The 23234-nt window shown below is 43.2% G+C and overlaps 1 pseudogene; it reads right to left on the bottom strand.

Moving 5' to 3' along the window:
* Window positions 1–22495: 22495 nt before the first annotated feature.
* LOC144594707 (RNA-binding protein 8A pseudogene) lies at window positions 22496–23023 on the bottom strand (annotated as a pseudogene).
* Between the last annotated feature and the right edge of the window lie 211 nt (window positions 23024–23234).

The raw sequence follows: 23234 nt of genomic DNA, 5'->3' as shown, positions 1-23234 counted from the left end.
ACTTTGTATTTGTTGTTAGATTTCTAGACATTAAGGGAATCCAGCAAAATGTTGGAAAATATGGAAGATGGTGCTGAGGTAGAAGATTATCCATGATCGAATCAATAGTGAACACATGTTTTTTTAATGTGCATAATAACATTTTATGGCAGCATGTAAATCCTACCCACAAATTCCCATTTCATGTTATGATTTTGCCCATATTTTAATATTTCAATTTCCTATTTCAGAATATACATAGAAACATAGAAAATAGGTACAGGAGGAGGCCATTTGGCCCTTTGAGCCAGCAGCACCATTCATTGTGATCATGGTTGATCATCCACAATCAGTAACCCGTGCCTGCCTTCTCCCCATATCCCTTGATTCTGCTAGCCCCTAGAGCTCTATCTAATTCTCTTTTAAATTCATCCAGTGAATTGGCCTCACCTGCCTTCTATGGCAGACAATTCCACAAATTCACAATTCGCTGGGTGAAAACGTTTTTTCTCATCTCAGTTTTAAATGGCCTCCTCTTTATTCTTAGACTGTGGCCCCTGGTTCTGGATTCCCCCAACATTGGGAACATTTTTCCTGCATCTATCTTCTCTAGTCCTTTTATAGTTTTATATGTTTCTATAAAAATCCCCTCTCATCTTTCTAAATTCCAGTGAATACAAGCCCAGTCTTTCCAATCTTTCCTCATATGACAGTCCCGCCCCGGGGATTAACCTCATGAACCTACGCTGCATTGCCTCAATAGCAAGGATGTCCTTCCTCAAATTAGGAGACCAAAACTGCACACAATACTCCAGATGTGGTCTCACCAGGGCCCTATACAACTGCAGAAGGACGACTCTACTCCTATACTCAAATCCTCTCGTTATGAAGGCCAACATGCCATTAGCTTTCTGCACTGCCTGCTCTACCTGCATGTTTACTTTCAGTGACTGGTGTACAAGGACACCCAGGTCTTGTGCACTTCCCTTTTTCCTAATCTGGCACCATTGCGATAATAATCTGCCTCCTTGTTCTTGCCGCCAAGGTGGATAACCTCACATTTATCTACATTATACTGCATCTGCCATGCATCTGCCCACTCACTCAACCTGTCCAAGTCACCCTGCAACCTCATATCATCCTCTTCGCAGTTCATACTGCCACCCAGCTTTGTGTCATCTGCAAATTTGCTAGTTTTAATTCCATCATCTAAATCATTAATACATATTATAAATAGTTGTGGCCCCAGCACCGAGCCTTGCGGCACTCCACTCGCCACATATGTTTGAACTTACCAACTAAAATGTCATATTATAGTCACACCTATCCAACAGCAATGATCCTACACAGAGACTGTGTGTGTTTGAGAATATGTATGTGTGTGTGTGCCTGCAAGTGTGTGTGTGTGTGTGTGTGTGTGTGTGTGTGTGTGTGTGTGTGCCTGTGTGTGCCTGCATGAGTATGTGTGTCTGTGCATGTCTGTGCCTGTGTGTGTCTTTATGTGTGCGAACATATACAAAAGAGTTATACCCCATGCCTACTTATGGACGCTGGATGAAAGGTCATGCTGCTTGCAACACAGGCATAGTCCAACCTTGCATAGCTGAACTGTGGTGGAGCAGTGGAGGGAAATCTGCAGTTTGATTGAAATGGACATGATGAAATATGGATCTGGTTCCCTGGCAGATCTCTGGTGCCTGTTGACAGTAAGGAGAGCAAAGAGACCTGAAAGCCCTTGGTTCGGGGATTTGGAGCATCGCATATCTGCCACGATAGATTTATAACTGCCCATGTGAACATTAAATATGGTGTTTTGTAATCGATTCCTGGAGTGTTTTCAGTATATATGACTTCCGCAGACTTGGGTGAAAGGAACATGAGCTGAAAAATTAGCTAACAACACAAAAATAGGAGAGTTGTTCATTTAATTAAAGGCAGAAATCCAAGGAATGCAATAAAAGACTTTGGTTGGAATACAAGGGACTAAAAAGAGGAAATGGCAAATATATTTTTAATTCTTGAGAACATTTAATGAGGTAGCTACAGGAACTATTTATTTTAGTGATGAAATGCAAAACAAGGAGGTACAAGCATAAAATTAAACAAAATACGTTCAGAATTAAGGCATTTATGTTACACATGGTGTAGAAATTTAGAAATCTTTCACACCTCCTCCTAAATTCTATGACTTCAATAAGTAATTACAGCCAGAATTACAGCTGTTTGACACCAAGATCCAATAGATATTTAGAAACAAGGAACGGCAGATACTGGTTTACAAAAAAGACACAAAGTACTGGAGTAACAACTGGTCAGGCAGTAGCCCTGGAGAACATGGATAGATGATGTTTCGGGTCAGGAGCCTTACTGAATATTTTTTTTTTAAAAATTAATCTCAACAAATCCTTTCTGACTTTAATGATCTATTTCTAATCCCTCCTTCGCCTTCTCTGTTCAAAAGAGCACATCCCAGCCCCTTCTGTCTAACTTTGTAACTGCAAGCCCTGATCCTTGGAATTTTACCAATGACCTTTTGTACTTCCACCCAAGTTATCACATCCTCTCTAAAGCACAATATCAAAACTTTAAAAAATATATATATTGAATGAGGTCAGTCATTGTTATAAAGCAGCTCTTCCCATTTTGAACTGCCAAGATTCCTACTTTCTTTTCTCATGCTGACAGTAAAATAATTATTTTTTGAAGCCAAGGCTCACAACAGCAACGAATACCAACTGCAGCAGCAAAATGACCTTCAGCATTCAACATTCCCTACATATTGCATCATGGATAACAGGACATGAGTTGCAATTCGCAAACCATGTTGCTGGAACCCAGAGCATTACAGCTTAGCCACACCTGGGGCGCAGTGATGGAGTTGCTGCCTCACAGAGCCAGAGACTCGGGTTTGATCCTGACTACGGGTGGTGTCTTTACAGAGTTTGTACCTTCTCCCCGCGACCGCATGGGTTTCCCCCGGTTGCTCCGGGTTCCTCCCACACTCCAGGGACATACAGGTTTGTAGGTTAAATGGCTTCAGTAAAAATTGTAAATTGTCACTAATGCGTAGGATAGTGTTAGTGTACAGGGATCGCTGATTGGCACAAACTCAGTGGGCCGAAGGGCCTGCGTCCACACTGTTTCTCCAAAGAAAACCTCACATGTCGTGCCAGTTGATAAATGACTTTTCGGTAAAACTGGAGGAAATATGGATTGAAAGAAATTGGTAAATAGACAATAGACAATAGACAATAGGTGCAGGAGTAGGCCATTCGGCCCTTCGAGCCAGCAGCACCATTCAATGTGATCGTGGCTGATCATTCTCAATCAGTACCCCGTTCCTGCCTTCTCCCCACACCCCCTGACTTCACTTTCCTTAAGAGCTCTATCTAGCTCTCTCTTGAATGCATTCAGAGAATTGGCCTTCACTGCCTTCTGAGCAGAGAATTCCACAGATTTACAACTCTCTGACTGAAAAAGTATTTCCTCATCTCCGTTCTAAATGGCCTACCCCTTATTCTTAAACTGTGGCCCCTGGTTCTGGACTCTCCCAACATTGGGAACATGTTTCCTGCCTCTAACGTGTCCAACCCCTTAATAATCTTATATGTTTCGATAAGATGCCCTCTCATCCTTCTAAATTCCAGTGTATACAAGCCTAGTCGCTCCAGTCTTTAAACATATGACAGTCCCGCCATTCTGGGAATTAACCTAGTAAACCTACGCTGCATGCCCTCAATAGCAAGAATATCCTTCCTCAAATTTGGAGACCAAAACTGCACACAGTACTCCAGGTGCGGTCTCACTGGGGCCCTGTACAACTGCAGAAGGATCTCTTTGCTCCTATACTCAACTCCTCTTGTTATGGAGGCCAACATTCCATTGGCTTTCTTCACTGCCTGCTGTACCTGCATGTTTCCTTTCAGTGACTGATGCACTAGGACACCCAGATCTCGTTGTACAACCCCTTTTCCTAACTTGACACCATTCAGATAATAATCTGCCTTCCTATTGTTACCACCAAAGTGGATAACCTCACACTTATCCACATTAAACTGCATCTGCCATGCATCCGCCCACTCACACAACCTGTCCAAGTCACCCTGCAACCTCATAGCATCTTCCTCGCAGTTCACACCACCACCCAGCTTTGTATCATCTGCAAATTTGCTAATGGTACTTTTAATCCCTTCGTCCAAGTCATTAATGTATATTGTAAATAGCTGCGGTCCCAGCACCAAGCCTTGTGGTACCCCACTAGTCACTGCCTGCCATTCTGAAAGGGACCCATTTATCCCCACTCTTTGCTTTCTGTCTGTCAACCAATTTTCTATCCATGTCAGTACCCTACCCCCAATACCATGTGCTCTAATTTTGCCCACTAATCTCCTATGTGGGACCTTGTCGAAGGCTTTCTGAAAGTCGAGGAACACCACATCCACCGGCTCTCCCCTGTCAATTTTCCTAGTTACATCCTCAAAAAATTCCAGAAGATGAGTCAAGCATGATTTCCCCTTCGTAAATCCATGCTGACTCAGAACGATCCTGTTACTGCTATCCAATACACCTTTGTTTGGGTGGTATTTGTGGGAAATAGTTGTTTTAGTAAATTAAATGGTTTTATATATATGTGGCGTTTGGGCCTCACTGACTCGGCCAATGTTTATGACCAACCAATAGGTGGAGGGGCTGGCTTGGCCTTTTTAGCGAGCAGTTCGGAGGCATCCAAATTGGTGCATTGGGAGACACATAACGGAAGGCCATGCTTGGATGATGCATATTAATGAATTTGAAGGATTTTTACAACAAACAAGTACTGACAATTGCTTGGAATTGAAGTAATTGAATTTAAATTCCAAAGCTGCTACAGTATGAGATGTGAACGCAAGTGTTTGCATCAAAAGCCCAGGCTGGTATTTTATTCACTCTGCTACCCTGCCCAGGAATAAATAGCCTTTGGAATATCATTCCATTAATGTCTGGTCCCCTTTGAAAAAATTCAGTGAGAAAGGCTTCATACATCATAGAACATGGAACATAAAACAGCACAGCACAAGAACAGGCCCTTAAGCCCACAATGTCTGTGATTTTTAGACTTTAGAGATACAGCATGGAAACAGGCCTTTGGGCCTCTCATAATTTTAAACACTTCTTCAGGTCTCCCTGTAATGAACTCTCCGGTGTTCCAGTGAAAACAATCCATGTCTGTCCATTTCTACCTGTAGCTAATACCCACTAATCCAGGTAGCTTTCCGAAATGAAAGTCAAAATATAATCAGGGAATGCTGAAAATACTAGACACACTAGGCAACATCTGTAGAGAAAGTATAACAGAGTTAACATTTCAGTCCATGATCTTTCACTAAGAGTAGAAAATTCTATCATCAGGCAGCAACTCTATTGCTGTGCCACTGTGCCTAAAAGTCCTGATCTAAAATGTTGATTATTGTTCGAGCTGTTAAATGACAATAGTTAACTTAGAAGGACAGAACGACCTCAGAGTGGTTTTTTAACCCAGATGTCCTGACTGACATAAGATTGATCACGAGGTGATGTCAGTGAATGACACCTTTAATTGGGCAGATAAATCTTTGTCAAGCAACACCTGGAGTTTTGAACTGACAAGTGACCCTTGGCACCCTGGCCTTACCACCAGTGCTCTACCCCCCCCCCCCCCCCCCCCCGAGGCTTTGCCACCTTACGGTGCGCTTGATCTTTCTTTTCTCAAGACGAGCACTTTTCCATTATCTTTCTTCCTATCTTTGACCTTGTCAGCTCTCCGAGAGTAATTCTTCATTGAGGCTTTTGTCTTAGGATAGATGATTTATCTTTATTAATCTCTTTCACCTGCCCATTCTAAATCATTATTTATGTTTGTACCAACTCCCCTCCCCACCCCCTCCTGATCCCACCCCTCCAAACCCCATTGTAATAAAGCCCACACTCCCCCCAACAGAAACCTGTTTGCTCTTCAGATGACAGATTATCTCTCGTGGATTCCTGTTAATCCTTTAAAGACTGAGCAAACTCTATGAATAAAACTACCTAACCTCTAACAAGTCCCTGTTAATCGCAGACAAATATAACCACCATTGCATTCATGAAATCTTGTTGGGCCCCCATTCCAGATTCAAACCACATTTACATTAGAACATGCATTAATTAATCTAGTTCCCAAAAAACAAATAGCAATGTTGTAGATATACCCCATGCCTAAACCAGGTTGGTCTTTTTTTATTACTAATGGCAAAATTACACCGACTGTAACATTCCCATCAATCTGGCACAGTGGCGCAGCAGTAGAGTTGCTGCCTGACAGCGCCAGAGACCCGTGTTCGATCCTGACTACAGGTGCTCTCTGTACGGAGTTTGTATATTCTCTTTGTAACTGCGGGGGCTTTCTCCAGGTGCTCTGGTTTCCTACCACATTCCAAAGATGTACAGGTTTGATGGTTAATTGGTTTTGCTAAAATGTCCCTAGTGTACAGGATAGTGCTGGTGGGCAGGGATCACTGGTTGATGTGAACTCAGTGGTCCGAAGGGCCTCTTTCCGTGCTGTATCACTCCACCAAACTAGACTAAACTAAATCGCAAATTACAGTCAATTTTTAGCATTCCATATGGATTTGTGGCTCTGTTTTGATATATGTGTTCCAAAAATCACAATTGTAGGTGGGCCTAGAGGTGAGTTCTCAAGCTCTTTACAGATGTTTCGGCTATAACAGAACAGCAGAATTTCTGCCGACCTTCAGTGGGTCTGACAGGTCACAAGGCAGAAGTCACTACACAAAGGAGGCACTACCCTCATCCTAATAACCACCTTTGTGTGTGACTGCGTCAATTTTGTAAATCAACATCTGCAGTTCCCTGGCACCTATTCATATTCTCCAGAGATCTCCAGAGATGCTGCCAGTCCCGCTGGGCTATTGTAAACCAGCATCTGCAGTTCCTTGTACATTCCTTCCTCCAGCTTCACAGTTCGCAACTCCTCATTCCTCTTGTCTCACACCAACTGTCTTTTCCATCTCTGACCTTTGTCCAACCATCTGCCTCTCAAACAAAACGCCCTCACTTGTATCTACCTATAACTTGCCAGGCTTTATCCTGCCCCTCCTCTCTTCCAGGGGAAGGAGCACAGTCTAGAGACTTTCCTGAACTGGATTTTGAGAGAACAAGTCTGTTGGGGAAGGCACTCAAACAATGGAATGCTCTCCCACAGGGGGTCATATAAGTGCCAATAATGCTGTGTACAACAAAAAGATGCCAACACTTCTATTTACCCGCAACTCTAAATGTGTCTGAAGAAGGGTCTTGACCCAGAACGTCACCCATTCCTTCTATCCAGAGATGCTGCCTTCTCCGTTGAGTTACTCCAGCTTTTTTGTGTCTATCTTCGGTTTAAACCAGCATCTGCAGTTGCTTCTTACACACTCTAAAAGTGTCGACTGGACAACATTAAGAATATAGAGATCTTTGCACATTGTTCTTCTTTTGTATCTATACCTTTTAAATTATGAATAATATTGGAATAAACAATGTTGGGCAGCAGTATTCAATAATAGTTATATCTTTTGCACTCCCCTTACATCACATAGACCTGAAAGGTTCTGGTTTAAATCCTCTTGCTAAGATTGTATTATTGTGATTGATAGATTGAACAGATTTGCTTATTGCCAGAGTTAACGTGGGGATCTGGCATTCTCTATCAGTGTAATGTTAACGATAGGAAACCTGGCCAGTTCTGCCTATGAGAAGTCACACTCACAGTGAATACTTGGGGTGAGTATCCCGGAGTCACTGCCTCCCCCTGTTTCATCATGGTTATATTGAAAAATCAACATGAGAAGATTCAAATAACTCCCACAACCCTCTCAATCCTTCCATTCATCCAGGAGAACTCAATATTTTATCTTTGTTCATTTCCATAAATCTGGGTGCCACAAACAAATTCATCATTTGCGGCCTATCTGAGAGGGTGATGGTGAACAGCCTTCTTTAACCATCTAACATTTCTGTGAAAGTACATTGCCACGTAATTAATCCCCTTGTGTGGGAAGGAACTCTGAAGGAAGGAAGTCTGAAGAATGGTCTCGACCCGAAACGCCACCTATTCCTTTTCTCCAGAGATGTTGTCTGACCCGATGAGTTACTCCAGGTTTTTGTGTCTATCTTAATTAATTCCTTTACCTTAAAAGACACAAAGTGCTGGAGTAACTCAGTGGGTCAGGCAACATCAGTGGGTCAACCAGCATCAGTGGGTCAGGCAGCATCAGTGGGTCAGGCAGCATCAATGGGTCAGGCAGCATCAGTGGGTCAGGCAGCATCAATGGGTCAGGTAGCATCAGTGGGTCAGGCAGCATCAATGGACCCAGTATCAATCAGTGAATCATTCATTGAACCATCTCTGGAGACCATGGATGGACAACGTTTAGGGTCCTGATCCGATCCTGGTTAATCCATGTTTACCAGATGTGCTCCCTGACCAGCTGAGCTACTCCAGTACTTTATGTCTTTTTTGGTAAACCATCTGCAGTTCCTTGTGCCTGAATTCCCTTTCCTTGTTGGCCTCACAATGTGGCCTAATTGGTCATTTACATCCTTCATGACTCACGTGGCACTAGACATACCTTACCCTGTGGTAGTAGCAAAAAAAACAACCTGCCAGGGAAGAGTTCTGACCCAAAACGTCACCCGTATGTTTTCCTCACGGATGCTGCCTGACCCATTGAGTTCCTCCAACAATTTGCTTTTACTCAAGGTTCCAGCACCTGCAATGCCTTTTCTCTACTGTGGCAGTGGTATTGAGTTCCTCTTGTGGTACACATTGAAGCTTCCACCTTGTCGATGTTTTTGCAAGAGTACATATTATTACTTTCAGGTCAATAATTAGATTTCAGATGATTTTTGAAAAACTGTTGAGATTGGTTCTGTGGTCTATGGCATGCTTCCAACATCTCACTGTTTATAGTCAATAAGCTCTGCTGCAAGGATGGATAATTTATGGAGGAAACAAGATGTAACATCTTACAGCTAGAATAATTATTACAATGTGCAGCACAACGTTTTGCAGCATGACTATGCTGAAATGAAGATATTGGGTGTGATTTATGATGACTGTAACCTATCTAAATGTATGCATTTTATTTGAGAAACTACAAGGCACATTAGATTTGTGTAATTACCTTTTCATCCCTGCATTTCAGATCTGCATTTCAATATTAGTAAGCACTTGTAAACTGATATTCTCTTTCCTCAGTTAGCTCTACAAGTCTGGACTAAGGCTCAGCAAAGCTGCTAGATTGTCTTTTTTTTTGGCAGTTTAATTTAGTTTAGTTTGATTTGGTTTAGTTCAGTTTAGTTTAGTGTCATGTGTACTGGGGTAGAGTGAAAAGATTTTTGTTGTGTTCTATCCAGTCAGCAGAAAGACTATACATGATTACAAGCAAGCCGTCTGGATAAAGGGAATAACATTTAGTGTAAGGTAAAGTCCAATTAATGATAGTCCAAGGTTCTTCAATTAAGTAGATGATAGGTTAGTACCACTCTCTAGTTGGTGATAGGATGGTTCAGGTGCCTGATAACACCTGGGAGGAAACTGTCCCCGAATCTGGAGGTATTCCAGTGCGGTGCTGGCTCAAAGGGCCAAAAGGCCTCCTCCTGCACCTATTTTCTATGTTTCTATGTAAGCATTTTCACACTTCTGTGTCTCTTGCCTAATGGGAGAGGGAGACTTTATTGCCCAGCCCCAACCTGACCTTGATCTTTCTTGGTTATTTCACAGTGTATAAAAAAACCATGGGTATAACACAAAGTGCTGGAGGAACTCAACGGGCCAGGCAGCATCTGAAGGGGGAATGGGCAAGCGACATTCAGAATGTAGAAACAAGGAACTGCAGATGCTGGTTTACAAAAAAAAAGACACAAAGAGCTGGTGTAATTCAGTAGGTCAAGCAGCATTCCTGGAGAACATGGATGGGTAACTATTTGGGTCAGGACTCTTCTTAAATGGTCCCCACCCAAACCATTTCCTATCCATATTTTCCAGGAATGCTGCCTGACCCCCTGAGTTACTCCAGCACTTTGCGCCCTTCTTCAGAATGTTAGGAGCAGGAGGGGAGAAAGTTTGCAAACAGAGGTGGGGGTGGGACAAAGCCTGGCAAGTGATAGGTGGTTACAGGTGAGGGGGATGGAGTCAGTGACAAAGGCTCGAGATGAAAAGGAGACAAAAGTGTCTTTAATAAGGAAAGGAGAGGAGTGACATGTAAAGTCAGAGGGGAGGGATAATGTTCAGGGGGAGGGAACAAAAGGGGGATAAAAGAGAAATGGGGGACTGGGGGATGGGGAGATGAGTGTACTGAGGAGGGGGAAGGAGTAGGGGCTCTCTTGGGAGATGGAGAAATGGGAATGTAGCGGGATGAGGATGGGGAGCACAGGAAAGAAAGAGGGGGTGGGGAGTGTGTCATGGGTTTGGTGTTAACTTGATAGGTGAGATAGATTTTTATAACAAAAATTGTAATTAGTTTTATTTCCTATTTTATTGGAGTTAATTATTAGAGTTTACATTCTTCATAGTTGGAGTAGGATTTGAATTCATGACCCAAGATTACTTGTCCAGGTATTTAGATTATTTGTCTAATAAATTAGTTGAGTTCACAGAGATACAGCAGGGAAACGGGCCCTTCGGCCCACCAAGTTCACGCCGACCACCGATCTCTGTAAACTAACACCATCCTGCACACTAGGGACAATTTACAAAAAAAAATTAAGCCAAACTTAACCTTGACTGTTTGACAGCCTGTCAAACCTGTACATATTTGGAGTGTGGGAGGAAACTGGAGCACCCATGCGGTCACAAGGAGAACGTACAAATTCCATACAGACAGCATTCGTAGTCAGGATCGAACCCGGGCATCTGGTGCTGTAAGGCAGCAACTCTACCGCTGTGCCACCGTGCCCCACCTAATAATGTTACAATTATCATATCATATCATATATATACAGCCGGAAACAGGCCTTTTCGGCCCACCAAGTCCGTGCCGCCCAACGATCCCCGTACATTAACACTATCCTACACCCACTAGGGACAATTTTTTATTTTTTTTTACATTTACCCAGCCAATTAACCTACATACCTGAGTTTTGATATTTGATCTTCAGCCTGAAATTTTTACTTTATTTTTTATTAACTACAGGGACTGCTTGACTTGCTGAGTCTCTCCAGCATTTTCTGTTTTATTTTGACTTTCCAGCAGTCTAGAGCTTTTGAATGTTCATCATGAAATAATAAGGGTGAAAAATGTTCCCCAATTCAATGGTAAAATACTCATCTCAGTCTTAAAATCAAAAGGAGGAATACAAAATATTAGCTAGGTATTATATGGAACAGTGTACACTGGAAGTCAACACACTATAGGAAGGAGGTGATTACAATGGAGTAGATGCAAAGGAGATTCACTAGGATCTTGCCTGAAGATTGAGTGTTTCAGTTCTGAGGAGAGATTGGATAGGCTGGGTTTGTTTTCCTTGATGTACAGAAGGCCAAGATGGTCTGAAGAAGTGATCTCGACCCGAAACGTCACCTATTCATTTTGTCCACAGATGCTGTCTGACCCGTTGAGTTACTCCAGCTTTTTGTGTCTATCAAAGGCTGCAATGAAAACTGGATTTAGGTAATTAAAATTATGAGGCCATTAGAAGTGGAGCCCATAAGCAGAGATTATAGCTTTAGATGGAACAGAGGAAGATTTTTCAGCATTTGGTTGAAATCTGGAATGCGCTGCCTGAGAGAAGGCTGGAGGCAGATATCCTCACTATATTTAGGAAATATTTAGATGACCACTTGAACACATGGCATAGAAGGCAGTGGGTATAGTCCTGGGAAATGGAATTCATGTACAGAAATATTGAAACAAGAAACTGCAGATGCTAGTTTACAAAAGAAGGCATAAAGTACTAAGTAGCTCAGTGTATCAGGAGAACGTGGCTAGGTGATGTTTCAGGTCGTCCCAGAGAAATACAGAGATATTTGATGACTGTCACAGTGGGCTGAAGGGCCTGTTTTTATGCTGCATGACTTAATGACACCACAAACCTCCATTCCGATCTGTTGCCTGCTGCATAAACTGTGCAGCCAAAACTTTTAAAAATATAATATGGACATTTCTTGTGTGACACTGTTAAATTCTCTAATACAGGATATATTATAGACAATAGACAATAAGTGCAGGAGGAGGCCATTCGGCCCTTCGAGCCAGCACCACCATTCAATGTGATCATGGCTGATCATTCTCAATCAGTACCCCGTTCCTGCCATCTCCCCATACCCCCTGACTCCATTATCCTTAAGAGCTCTATCTAGCTCTCTCTTGAATGCATTCAGAGCATTGGCCTCCACTGCCTTCTGAGGCAGTGAATTCCATAGATTCACAACTCTCTGACTGAAAACGTTTTTCCTCATCTCAGTTCCAAATGGCCTACCCCTTATTCTTAAACTGTGGCCCCTTGTTCTGGACTCCCCCAACATTGGGAACATGTTTCCTGCCTCTAACGTGTCCAACCCCTTAAGAATCTTATACATTTCGATAAGATCCCCTCTCATCCTTCTAAATTCCAGTGTTATGAAATTAAGAGAAATTTTCTTTTCACCTCCTCATTCCCACTATCTCTCTGGCTTTACATTTCACGCCTCTTCCCTCCTTAGCTGACATTCTTTTGTCATCATTTCAACTCAAGCCTTTGTTCACCCATTTGCCAATCAACCCCCCCCCCCCCCCCCTCACCTGTATACACCTGGAAAGGAGATGAGGAGGAATTTCTATAGTCAGACGGTGGTCAATCAGTGGAATTCTTTGCCACAGCCGGCCGTGGAGGCCGTCATTGGGTATTTTTAAGGTGGAGATTGACAGATTCTTGATTAGTAAGGATGTCAAGGGTTATGGAGAGAAGGCAGGAGAATGGGGTTGAGAGGGAAAGATAGATCAACTGTGATTGAATGGCAGAGTAAACTCGATGGGCCATATGGCCTAATTCTGCTCCAATAACTTGTGAACTTATGCATCTCTGGAGGACATGTACAGGTGACATTTTGATTCGGGTAGGACGAAGGGTCCCGACACAAAATGTCAGCTATCCATATTCTCCAGAGATGAAGCCCGACCCGCTGAGTTACCCCAGCATTTTGTGTCTTTCTTGTGCAATTGAAGCCATTATGTCTGGCCTTGTGACTGACTACATCTCTCCAGCCACTGTCACCGGTTAAATCTTATTCCTTAAATCTTGGTATTTGAACTGATCTTTCAACACAACATCCTGAGCAGACAACCAATTCTACTCACTTTCTCCTCTACCCAAGACCACCTGCTGCTGTACCTCTGTTTGACAAGCCTCTCATTTTCAGGCCTACCTGCTGGGAAATTCTGCTGACCATATAACCATTACTCAGCACTAGACAAAAATGGGTCATGATCTAGTCTCAAAGCAATAATGAATTTAATAGTAGATAGACACAAAAATCTGGAGTAACTCCGCGGGTCAGACAACATCTCTGGAGAAAAGGAATAGGTGACGTTTCGGGATGAGACCCTTCTTCAGACTGAGAGTCAGGGGAAAGGGAAACTAGAGGTATGAAAAGGTACAGTACACACCGAAACGTCACCTATTCCTTTTTTTGAGATGCTGCCTGACCCGCTGAGTTACTCCAGCTTTCTGTGTCCATCTTTGATTTTAACCAGCAGCTGCAGTTCCTTTCTACACATGAATTTAATGGTGCTCATTGCCATTAATATTTAGATTATCTAGCGTTTGGGTGGTGATAAACAGATATACAAAACACTCCAGGTTTCCCTATCGACTCTTTGCATTGTGCAAACGGAAGTACAGGTGGAGGACGATGTTAGTTTACAGCATCTCTGCTCTTCTTAAGAATGAGCTAAATTCAGACATTAATGGTGCACTTGTACCATTGCTGCAGAAAAGAATCACTGCCAAGTGCCTAACCTATAAAGAAAATCCATGCCCCAATGCTGACATTCCTTGAGGATTGCAAAATAATCTCCCTGTAGTATAAATTGAAGTAGGGATTTCATTAGCTTTAACAAAGAGCTGGCACAGACACAATGGATAGAGTGGCCTGAACTGCATGGTTCTTGATTTGCACATATTGTTTATAGAAGTTACGCGGCCACTGTAGGACTGCAATGTACATAATATATTTCACTGGTGTTTCCATTTAAAGTTTTAATTTTAACCTAACATGAAAGGAATGCAATTCATGTATGACCATCAGGTGTGGTATCACCTAACGAAATAAAAAAATAGATGGAAAGAAAGATCCAAAAACAATGTCACAAAACCTAGTCTGATAAATGACCAATTAACCTGCTTTGCTGGAGTTGGTTAAGAGAAGAATGTTGGCCAGGAAAAGTGCCAAGTATCTTCTCCGGCCTTCTGAATAAGTAAAACAGACTGAAGTTAACTAAAAGTAACTGTAATGCTTCTCAATTTCCTGTCTGTGCTTGGTGTTTCAGTTATAATTTGTAGATGTGTCCAACTGTGGTGTTAAATTATCTTTGAAGTGTACTTTAGTTGCAAATATTTCCCAGATACTAGCTAGCTGTTGATGAATTGCAATTAAAAATGCACAATGCCTGCAGTAGTCAGTCTCAGTGGAATATTTTCTGTGCACTGGGTGTGTCTGTGTAGTTCTCTCCTTCTTTGGTGATAGAGTACTCTTGTTGATGTGAAGTATTCGAATGAAAGCTCTGGCCTGGAGCTATTGAATCTTAGCCATTGCAGGGAATTGAGACCAAATGACAAATAGTACTGGAATTTGAACTTGGATCTTCGGAATGGGAGTTTACTGTTTAATTGCAAGTACCGCTGGGTCATCAGTAGATTTATTCCGTACCTATCCAGAAATTCAATGCCAAAAGCTAGCAAAGATTGGATTCATGCTCATTTCCTGAATGTGGAAAGACTTAGATAATGGAAGTGTATCATTTTATACATATTGTTAACTGGGTACTTTCTGTTAGGAGGCAAGGCTGTGAGCAATAGCAATTCATTCATTATTTAGAAACTTCTATAGAATATATTGAACAATGGAGTATAATTCAATTTTGCTGCTAAGCTACCCTTTAACTGATATATGGATACACAGGAAACTTGAGTGGTAATGTAGCAATGAATTACAGCAGGCATTGAAAATATCTCCAGTATTCATGTGGCAAAAAACATCTACCAATAATAAAGAGAAATTCATTACAGCATGCTTCACATCCTCAAAAAGTACCAAAGAGCTTCAGAAGCATTGAAATATTCTTCATGTATTGTAAACAATAGGCAGAAATAGCACAGCAAAATTAATCAATTAATAATTTAATAAATGACCGCAACACCTCTATTAGGAGATTACAGAAACTGCAGACACTGGTTCTAAAAAAAAAGGCACAAAATGCAAGAGTAACTCAGCAGGTCAAGCAGCATCTCTGGAGAACACGACAGGTAATGTTACGGGTCGGGGCTAAAGAAGGGTCTTGACCCAAAATGTCAGCTATCCTTGTTCTCCAGAGATGCTGCTTTACCCGCTGAGTTAATCCAGCACTTTGCATCTTCACCTGCATTAGTAATTGGTTGAGGGTTAACACCAAAGATAGACACAAAATGCTGGAGTAACGCAGCGGTACAGGCAGCATCTATGGAGAGAAGGAATGGGTGATGTTTCAGGTGAGATCCTGCTTCAAACTGTCAGGGGAGAAGAAGACTACAGATATGGAAGGGTAAGGTGTGAAAATGGCAGATCAAAGCAGACGCTGATCAATATAGAATGGTTCATTCCCTGAGGGGAAGAAGGCAACAAGGCATACAATCACTGAATTTAATCAAGAGGACAGAGAAACTAGTCCGAGAACTTGGATTGGGGAGCGACGGAGAGGAAGGGAAAGCAAGGGTTATTTGAAATTAGAGAAATCAAAATCATACCGCTGAGTTGAAAGCTGCCCAAGCGAAATAAGAGGTGCTGTTCCTCCAATGTGCACTGTGCCTCACTCTGACAGTGGAGAAGTCCCAGGACAGAAAGGTCAGTATGAGAATGAGAGGGGGTGTTAAAGTGCTTAGCAACCAGGAGATCGTGTAGGCCTAGGCGGACTGAGTGGATGGTTAACAATTGGTCAGAACAACTCGAGAGCAGTCCTGAGTTATTATCTACCTCAATGGGTTCGGTCTTTGATCGGACGTTACTGGACTTTATCTTGCACTAAACTTTATTCATGTTATTCCCGTTATCATGTACAGTATTTGTACACCATGAGTGGCTCAATTGTAATCATGTATTATCTTTCCGCTGACTGGTCAGCACGCAACAAAAGCTTTTCACTGTACCTCGGTACATGTGACAATAAACTAAGCTAAACTAAACTCATTGTGTTTAGATCCCCTGCTCTTCTTTGAAGAACAACATGCAGTTTTTCCATAGCACCTGCGCGTACAACAAGGCACTGATTTCACACCTGATCAAAACAACGGCACTTCTGACAGTACACCACGACTTCGCTACTGCAAGGGACTTTCGGCAGAAACGTTTTGCTCAGGGCTCCAGAGCCTGGCTCCACAGCCGCCTGACTCAGAGACAAGAATGCTCCCTACCAAGCCACTGTTGAAAAAATCTTAACAAGTCATAAACCCTTTACAGATAAATCACAGAACAATATTCAGCACTGTGAAAGGAATGCACAGATTTTCATTGCATGAAGTAATTCAATGTATTACTGATTACTGATGGGCAAGTCCATATATTCTCACCAGAATATTCAGCTTGGAACAAGACACATTTATTTTTGTTCAAGATCTGGCTGTCACTGGTGAGGTTTACATGTGCTTCCCTTGAACTTAATGGCTTACTACACCCCTTCCGAGAGCATTTAGACGTCAAACACATGTTGAGAATCAGAACATCAGAGACCCACACCACCCTGGCCACACTCTTATTTCACTCCTGCCATCGGAAAGAAGGTATAGGAGCCTGAAAACTGTAACGTCCAGGTACAGAAACAGCTTCTTCCCGACAGCCATCAAACAAACAAGGACTTGTTGCGCTGCTTCGGGTCAAAAGGCAATAAAACATTCTTGACTCTTGCAGTCATCTCTCCTCCACCCTCACTGTACTTTAAAACGAACTTGTTTTTTTTTCTCTTAGATAGATGCAAAGTGCTGGAGTAACTCTGCGGGTCAGGCAGCATCTCTGGAAAAATTGGATAGGTGACGTATCAGGTTATGACCTTTCTTCAGATTTTCAGATTCAGATTCGCAGTTCTGTCAAGGGGTCTTTGACCTGAAACATGAACTTTACTTCTCTTTCTACGTTGTCCTAATGTAGGCAAATGGGATGAGTATAGATGCACAATAAGGTCAGCATGGACGTGGTGGGCTGAAGGGCCTGTTTGTGTTGTGTACGACTCTATGGCTTTACCAGTGAGATGCTACCAGACCTGTTGAATGCTACCAGCATTTATTGCTTTGCTTTTAGGTTTTCAGCACCTGCAACTTCCAGTGAGTACAGCTTAGTCTAGCCAATCTTTCCTCTCGAGACAACCCACCCATGTCAATAAATATCCACTGAACTGCTTCCAGAGCATTTACATCCTTCCTTAAATAAAGAGACCAATACTATACAGAGTGCTCCAGGGGACACTGCTTAGTCCATTCAATCTTTCCCCTTGAGACAATCTACCCATTTCAGTAAATCTTCACTGAATTGCTTCCAATGCATTGATAGAAACAAGGAACTGCAGTTGCTGGTTTACAAAAAAGTGCTGGAGTAACTCAGCGGGTCAGGCAGCATCTCTGGAGAACGTGGATAGGTGACATTTCAGGTCGTTCTGAAGAAGGGTTCCGACCTGAAACATCACCTATCCATGTTCTCTAGAGATACTGCCTGAGTTACTTCAGCATTTTGTGTTTTTTATATTGCATTGATATCCTTCCTTAAATAGAGAAACTACTATTGCACACAGAAATCCAGATGTGATCTGATCAATGCCCTCTGTTAATGAAGCATGTTCTTCCTATTTTTGTACTCAGTTCCTGTAGCAATAAAATAATAATATTTTGTTTTTTGTTCCTGTTTATTTCACAATCCATCACATGCAAGTGCATAGAACTTCAGACAACAGAAACAGGGCATTGGACCAACAAATCTATACAATCTGCATGACCTCCTCCCATTTTATTTAATCTGTAAGGCTTTATATTATTTCACGCTTATCTTGCTTAACCTTTCATGCTATTAGACTCTGTTACTTGACTCAACCACTCCCTGTGGCAACAAGGTCCACATTCTCACCATTCTCTGAGGAATTTTTCTCCTGCAATTGCCAATGGCTCTGTTTCTTTGTGAACTTTAAATCTTAAAACATCAGGATATCTTCTGTACCCTGCCAAGTGCTTATTCATTTTTTTTGTGTTCTTGGTTTTTCTTTCAAAATAACTTAATTCCACAAAGAAAACAGTCCAAAAGGTTTAAATTTGAACTGAATTAATTCAGGATGCACTCTAGTAACTTTGGCACTCATCAGTCATGGAAGACCCCAGTTAAACTGGTGAATAGCACAGTCCAGAAATTGGATCAACACCTTTTCTTGTTTTGGTGCTCCATGGTTCAATTTCATTTTGTACCAGAGTAGACTGCATGGAGGCATTTAATCATCCCTCATAGGAACAGACCTTTTGACTCATTGAGTCCATTCCTACCATCTGGTTCACATTGACACTAACTTGGTTTTATTCCCATCAACGTCCCTCACATTGTACCACACACTTACACACGAATGGCAATTTACACCAGCCAATTAACTTACCAATCTACATGTCTTTGGGACGTGGGAGAAAGTCGGAGTACCTGGAGCAAATCCATGCAGTCACAGGGAGAATATGCAAACTCCACTTTCGGCAGCATCAAAGGTCTGGATCATTCCTGAATCAGCGGCTCCGGAGTTTACAGCTCCAGAGATCCAGGTTCGATCCTGACTAGGGGTGCTGTCTGTACGGAGTTTGTACATTCTCCCTGTGACCGTGTGGGTTTTCTCCGTGTGCTCCAGTTTCCACTCACACTCCAAAGACGTACAGGTTTGTAGGTTAATTAACTTTGGTAAAATTGTAAATTGTCCCTTGTGTGTAGGATAGTGCTAGTGTATTGGGTGATCGCTGGTCGGCGCAGACTCCCTGGAGCAAAGGGCCTGTTGACGTGCTGTATCACTAAAGTTTAAAGTCTAAAGTCAATGGAGCCTTACTACCTGTGCCATGTGTCATACTGGAGAATTCATTCAACCTATGGATGCTTCACCTCTGGTAGAACTCCATCATTGGCAATGTTGTAATGGCCATCCTAGCTTAAGGTGGGTCAGGGGCAGCAGGACAAGGGGCAAGATAAGCTCATCTGTAAAGAACCTACTGCAATAGACTCGTCAGAGGCACCACATTCTACCTCGACCTCTATGAACAATGTATTTGCAGATTCAAATGTGTCATATCTACCTTCACTGTGATATGTGACATATTGTGAGACAAACATTGGCCACCCTCTTGTGCGTGGACTATTCTCTCCATGTGGGTCAAGGTTACGATGACATTTTATTTCCTCATCGCACGATTATTTCAAGTGGCCATGACAGATCAATTGAGACATTCTGGGACTGGTGAACACCATAGGTTTACGTTTATTATTGTTACGTGTACAGAGGTATCATGTTTTGCATACTATCCTTTGTTTTGCATACTATCCAAACAGATCGGGTATACTATACATAAATATAATCAACAGATAGAGCAAAGGGGGAGATACAGAGTGCAGAATATTGTTCTGAGCATTGTAGCACATCAGTTCCATAGGCAACCCCCAATGTCTGCAATGGGGTAAAGGTGAATCACAGAGTACCCTAGCTTATGAAAGGACCATGGTGACAGAAAAGCACGCTGAATGATGAAGATACCATTTCAATTTGAAGTTAAACCTCTCAGATTGTTTCCTTTTTTGAAAGAAAACCCAAAAGCACTTTAAAAGTATCGACAGGTTCTTCCAATTTGCTCCTCATTGTTGCTTCAGAGGCATCACCAAAGCAGTGCATTCATGAAGAAATGATTTCATCTGCGTTGAACTTAGTGAGGAACAGATGGCATCTCAGCAATGGGATTTGCTAAGATTACCCGCTTCATTCCAAGCCAGGCAGCCATTCATTGCACTCCATATAGCACTCCTGTTAATAACTAGTCCATTTCCTCAAAGGGAAAGGTTTTCACTGTCTCAATATGCAATCTGCCGTGGAGCCTGAAAAGAATTTCATTAGGTTTTCAAGAAACGCATTGGAACTCTGCATAATATTAAATTCTGTACTCTACAGGAGGCACAATGGAACAGCTGGTCGTGTCGCTGCATCACAGCACCAGAGACCCTTGTTCGAGACTAAACACCCTGACCACGGGTATTGTCCGTGTGGAGTTTGCATGTTCTCCCTGTGGCCGCTTGGATTTCCTTTAGGTGCTCTGGTTTTCTCCCACACATTGATGTACAGGTTTGTACGTTAATTGGCCTCTGCAAATTGCCCCTAATCTGTAGGGAGTTGATGAGAAAGTGAAATAGCATACAACTAATGTGAACAGGTGATCGATGGTCGGTGTGGATTTGTTGGGCCAAAGGGCCTGTTTCCTTGCTGTATCACTAAGCTAAAGTAAACTAAAATAAAGTAAACTAAACTAAACTAAAGTATACTAAACTAAACTAAATTAATAACATGCAGATCATCCTGACAAATACTGTGAGGGCACATAAAAGTCTTTCCCCTTTGTTCTATCTTGTTGGGATTCTCACTCTAACAGGAGACTCCTGTGGCTAAGTCCAGCCGGGTGCCTTTCAAGATAGGGCTGATGTGCCTCCTGATTCCCAAGTGCATAGGACATTTCTCCAAGCATGTTTCACAGTGACTGGAACTTGAAAGGGTGTGTTAGAGTGATTGCGAGAGCTGTCTCCCTCTCTTTTGACCTCGTAGAAGCCAATATTTTAACTCGTCAACAATAAGTGTCATACAGTTTTGGGGTAAACTGATGATCCTCCATAAAAGAGCATGAGGAAAGCAAGATGAAGAGACCTCCTTAACAGCCTGCGACTTGGCCACCTTGTCCAGACCTTGCAGCAGCCAAGGAGCCAAGCATCCGATGGGATTCGTCATAAACTTCTACACAGGGAATCCTTGAAGGAGAGAGAAGGCTTGAAGTGCAACCAAAATGTTGGGAAAAGGGCTGCAATTTCTCACACTCCATGTGCGAAGAGAGAGCCTGTGCAGGAAATCCCACAGTCTGGTTGACTCATTCAGCCCTGACCTCACTCTGGGGGGGGGGACTGGATGTGTAAATGGAATCTTAGCTGATTTTTCCATTCCTCAGCTCAGAATTGCTAAGACTCATTGTAATCCTGTAATTATTATCTAGATGGGATCAACTAACTCCCAACAGAGGAAGTCAAATACGGAGGCTTCTAAATATCTGCTGAACTTTAAAAGCTGGGTGAAATTGAAAGACTGTTAATCAAATGACTTCATAGATTTCTGGAGGATACAGTGCTGATGTCCGCTTATTACCAAACTCGGGCCCAAAGCTGGTTACCACAGGTTCGAATGATTCTGGTTCCCACCAAAAGTTTAGTTCAGTTTATTGCCACGAGTACTGAGGTACAGTCAAAAGCTTTTTTATTGCCTGCTACCAGCCAGAGGAAAGGCGATACATGTTTACAATCAAGGCATCCACAGTGAACAGATACGGGATAAAGGGAATAACATTTAGTGCAAGATGAAGTCCAGTAACCTCCGATTAAAGATAGTCCGAGGGTCTCCAATGAGGTAGATGGTAGCTCAGGACCACTCTCTAGTTGTGGTAGGATGGTTCAGTTGCCTGAGCTGGGAAGAAACCACCCCTGAATCTGGAGGTATGCATTTTCACACTTCTGTATCTCTTGCCTGATAGGAGAGGGGAGAAGAGGAGGGTTGCCAACTGTTCTGTATTAGCCAGGACATCCCGTATTTTGGACTAAATTGGTTTGTCCTGTACGGGACCGCCCTTGTCCCGTATTAGGCTTGGGGGGAGCTGTAGGCCCTGACGCTGTTGGCCCTGACAGTGTAGGAAAAAAACTGCAGATACTGGTTAAAATCGAAGGTAGACATAAAATGCTGGAGTAACTCAGCGGGGCAGGCAGCATCTTGGGAGAGAAGGAATGGGTGACATTTCGGGTCGAGACCCTTCTTCAGACTGAAGATTTTTTTTTAACTAAAATATTTTATTTCTGAGTGTTGTTTTGCACAAGCCAACCTTACCCTTCCCTCCCCACCCTCTCCCCAGCCCCACGACAGTCTAGACAGATTAGATGGCCCCTGTAACACAGGGCTCAGTTTAGGCACGGCGATCTGCGGGCACGTCTCGGTCCCCGGCGCTGTGCGGGCCGCTCCGTCCCACTGGTCGCTCTGTACCCCGTCCCGGCTCAGTGATGCCTCTGGTCTGGGCTCTGGCTTCTCCTGCGGCCACTCCACCTCTTGGTCCTCGGGGGGCCCCTGACGAAGCCCCAGTCCACGGAGATGGGCTGCTCAGCCAGCTCTGATCCGTTCAAACCCCCCATGGCCACCTGCGCCTCCTTGTAGCCTAGGTCTCATACTCCACCAGAGCGTAGCCCTTGAGGTAGCCGGTGCGCCGGTCCAGGTTGAGGTGCAGGTTCTTAAACTCACTGTACTCGGCAAACTTGTCGTGAATGTCCTCCTCAGTGGCTTACTCATGGACGCAAGTCACAAACAGGATCCACCCCTCCACCGAGCGTTGAGGGCCTGGCTCGCCGCCATCTTGCTCCACGGAGTCATAGTCTTCTCACAACCTGGATCGAGCACCTTCCTCGGAGCCAAATCCTCGGCCCTTCCTCTTCTTCGCCTTCTTCTTCAGTTTGTGGATACTTTTGTCACCCTCGTCGTCCATGGCAAAGTCCCCAGCCGCCCGCCTCATGGAGGTCCAGCAGAAGATGGGTGACGTTTCAGGTCTCGACCCTTCTTCAGTCTGAGGATGGGTCTCGACCCGAAACGTCACCCATTCCTTCTCTCCTGGGATGCTGAGTTACTCCAGCATTTTGTGTCTATCTCCGGACAGTGTAGGCCCAGAGGCCCGGGTGCCGCCTAACAGAGGTTGCTTAGCAACCCGCCTCCTGGCCCGGGCGGCCACCATTGGTGGAGCGGGAG

Source organism: Rhinoraja longicauda, chromosome 6 (assembly GCF_053455715.1).
Source record: "Rhinoraja longicauda isolate Sanriku21f chromosome 6, sRhiLon1.1, whole genome shotgun sequence".
In the NCBI taxonomy this organism is placed as follows: domain Eukaryota; kingdom Metazoa; phylum Chordata; class Chondrichthyes; order Rajiformes; family Arhynchobatidae; genus Rhinoraja; species Rhinoraja longicauda.
The sequence above is the reverse complement of the archived record's forward strand: the minus strand, read 5'-3'. Positions and strand labels throughout refer to the sequence as shown.